Source organism: Microcaecilia unicolor, unplaced genomic scaffold (genome assembly GCF_901765095.1).
Source record: "Microcaecilia unicolor unplaced genomic scaffold, aMicUni1.1, whole genome shotgun sequence".
Lineage (NCBI taxonomy): Eukaryota > Metazoa > Chordata > Amphibia > Gymnophiona > Siphonopidae > Microcaecilia > Microcaecilia unicolor.
In genome coordinates this window covers 21551-25528 of record NW_021963780.1, presented here as the reverse complement: position 1 = coordinate 25528, position 3978 = coordinate 21551, and positions in this window count along the sequence as shown.

Genomic DNA, 3978 nt, shown 5'->3' with positions numbered 1-3978 from the left:
GTGAGTACAAACTCCAGAACCTACTGGAGATTTTCGTAGATGTCTGTCTGGTCAAGGGCGATCGGTTAGACCTTGAAAACTCACATTCTACAGTGGCATTTTACTTGGTCCTACAAAGAGGTATCACAAAGATTGTGATTTTCTCTTGGGGGGGGCAAATCTTGTCACTACAATACTATCGTAGCAGCGGGGCCGGTCTTAGCAACTGCGGGGCCCTGTACAGACCAGTTCAGTGGGGCCCCTCGCTTGCCACCGTAAGCCATAATTTATCAGAGTTTAAAAGGAGGTTGACAGCTCTCGGAACGCCACCTCACCCCATACCCTTGATGTGCATCCAGCACTTTTCAGTAGAGACGGCAGACAGCGGCAGCGATTTTCATATCCCGTCAGCTGCCGAGCCCAAAGCATTCTTGCTGCCGCATCCCGCCCTTGCGGAAGCAGGAAGTGACATCAAAAGGGGGCGGGATGCAGCAGTGGGGAGGCCCTGACCTCGGCAGCTGCTGACGGGATATGAAAATCACTGCCACTGCCTGATGCTCTCTACCAGGGGCGTAGCTACGTGGTGCCACGGGGGCCTGGGCCCTCGTAGATTTGGCCCTGGACCCCCCCCCCCCCCCCCGCCGTCAACCCGCCGTCGCCGTCTGCTACCTTTGCTGGCGGGGGACCCTCAACCCCCGCCAGCCGAGGTCCTCTTCTTCCTTCGTTCTGTTTCTGAGTCTGACGTCCTACATGTACAACGTGCAGGACATCAGACTCTGAAACAGAACAAAGGAAGAAGAGGACCTCGGCTGGCGGGGGTTGGGGTCCCCCGCCAGCAAAGGAAGGCGACAGCGGGGGAGGGTTGGCGGCGGGAGGGGGGGTCAAGAGGGTCATCAGCAGGGGGGGGGCAAAGTTGGTGTTGGTGGTGGTAGCGGCGGCAGGGGGGGTTGGCAATGGCGGGGGGGGGGGGGGCTAAAATGTGCCCCCTCACCTCGGGCTCTGGACCCCCCTCCCGCCAAAGTCTGGCTACGCCCCTGCTCTCTACTGAAATGTGGATGCGGAGCAGGGAGGTGTTCCAAGACGGGAGGACAAGAAATATGGGGCCCTGTGCGACCGCCTCTTTCGCCCCTGCCGAAGACCAGCCCTGTAGCAGGTCAGATTTTCTCCCTGCGAGCACTGCTGGCGTTAGGGATGCTAACCAGGGCCATTTCCATGCCACAGAGGGCCCTGAGCCTACCTAAAATAGATGGAAGCATGGCCTACAGGTGGCTTTGAAGTATCCTGCCTAGTTTCTGTCCCAAGCAGCTTGTCTAACATGAGCCCTGCTTACGTGGACTTTAATTCAAGCAGAAAAGCACAGAGAGCTGTCCTCACAAGCAGAAACCCCTTTATAACAAACTGAAGTCTTTCTCAGCAACAAAATCCTTGCAAGGTGTTTTTCAGGAATAGTAAGATTCTACAGTCAGTTTACTGCTAGCTTCTAGTCTTCGGGATCTCCAAATTTTCAGTCTATCCAGCACACTCATTTCTTTATTAACCCCATAAACTTGGATGCATTTCTAATAAGAATTTAATTCATTTAGTCACATTATGGTCCTTCATGCACGTTAATTATATGGCCGGATGTTGAGCATTGCACAGAGTCGTTTTATTTTTAATAAGTTTGGAAGAGCACTTTTTGACATCTCAAGTGCCAATTAAAGGCTCATTAGAGATGCTTATTTCTTGAGTGGCCATTTTGTTCATGCAGAAATAAGATACCTAGAGAATCGTGTTGCAAAGACTGTTCCAGTAGGGCTGAGAATGTTGTAAACTATGAAAATGAGGGCCCATCCAGACCGTGGCTTTTAGAAGTTTTCTCTGGAAGACTATCCAGTGGAAGTGAATTGATTTTTCACTTTTTCAAAAAGTACAAAGACCAAGCGACACTCAATGGAATTACATAGAAATACTTAAAAAAAAACAAATATGAGGAAATATTTTTTCACTCAGGGGCCCTTTCACTAAGGCACGTAGGCGCCTACGCGCAGCGTTAATTTGGAACTGTCGCCTGGCTACCACAAGGCCTGGGCGAGAATTCCATTTTTATGCACGGCCTATATGCGCAACAGAAAATATTTTTTATTTTCTACCACATGGCGCTAACCAGGCGGTAATCGGCAGCGTTATGTGCGCTGGCGATTACCACCCGGTTAATGTGTGAGACTTTACCACTAAGTCAATGGGTGGCGGTAAGGTCTCAGGGCCAAAATGGACGCACGCCAATTTTTATTTTGCCGCACGTCCATTTTCGGCCAAAAAAGAAAAGGTCTTTTGTGGAGGTGCACTGAAAAATGGACCCGCACACATCCAATGCATGCGTCTACACCAGCGCAGGACATTTTTCAGCGCACCTTAGTAAAAGGACCCCTCAAAGAGGTCTGGAACTCATTGCCAAAGGATGTGGTAACAGCGGTTAGCGTATTTGGGTTTAAAAAAGGTTTGGACAAGTTCCTGGAGGAAAAGTCCATACTCAGTATTGAGATGGACACTGGGGAAGCCACTGCTTGCCTCAGGATTGGTAGCATGAAATGTAGTTATTAATTGGTTTCTGTCAAGTACTTGTGACCTGGATTTGCCACTGCTGGAAGCAGGATACTGGGCTAGATGGACCATTGGTCTGACCCAGTATGGCTGTTCTTATGTTCATAGCTGTACAAATTTGATACAGTTCATAAATTTACTGTGAAATTTTGATATACATGTGGAAGGTAATAGATTTTGAACAAGGAAAGGCACATACTTTCCTTTACAGAGGGTCAAGGGTCATGGACTTGATATACCACCTTTTTGTGGTACAACCAACATGGTTTACATGTTCTATGCAAGTACTTTTTCTGTCCCTACTGGGCTCACAATTTTTTTTTTCGTGCCTGGGGAAATCGAGGGTTAAGTGATTTGTCCAGAGTTACAGGGAACCACAGTGGGAATTGAATCCAGTTCCCCGGGTTGTCAACCCACCAGTGGCGTAGCAAGGGCAGGGCGGTCCGCCCCGGGTGCACGCTGCTGGAGGGGTACAGAGAGCAGCGGCGCGCTTGTCGGCTCCGCTGGGTCCCTGCTTCCTCTGCCCCGGAACAGGTTACTTCCTGTTCCGGGGCAGAGAGCCAGTGGAGCCGACAGGCGTGTGGCTACTCTCTGCACCCTCCAGCAGCGTGCACCCGGGGTGTCATTGCGCTGGAGGGGGGGTGTCGTGCTGCACCATAGGGGGATGGCCGCCACTGCACCCGGGGGGGGGGGTGCGCAGTGGCGATCCGCCTTGGGTGGCAGCCGACCTAGGAACGCCACTGCAACCCACTGCACTATTAGGCTACTCCTCCACTACAGAATACTAATGTGGAAGGCCGAGCAGTGGTGTAAAAGCCTGCACATAAATTGCAAAAGAATGAACACAGATTATTACATTTTGGGGCCATTTCACTAAAGTGCACTGAAATCTGGAACTTTCCCATACGCTAAGTGCAGATTTAATGTGGCACTTTTTGGGGGATTTTTTTTTTTTTTTTTGCAGGTCGTGCACTAACGTTCCCATTAGCATATGGTACCTGTGAGAGTTAACACGGAAGCACATACCACCTGCTATTTAGGAGGCTTGGAGGGGCATAATCGAAAGGGGCACCCAAGTTTTTCTGAGGACGTCCTCACAGGACGTCCCGGCGAAGGGGCGGTGAAACCCGTATTATTGAAACAAAATGGGTGTCCATCTTTTGTTTTGATAATACAGTCGGGGACGCCCAAATCGCGAAATTTAGGTCGACCTTAGAGATGGTCGTCCTTAGAGATGGTCGTCCCCGATTTGCAGCGATAATGGAAACCAAGGACGCCCATCTCAGAAACGACCAAATCCAAGCCCTTTGGTTGTGGGAGGAGCCAGCATTCTTAGGTCACTGGTTCCCCTGACATGCCAGGACACCAACTGGGCACCCTAGGGGGCACTGCAGTGGACTTCATAAATTGCCCCCC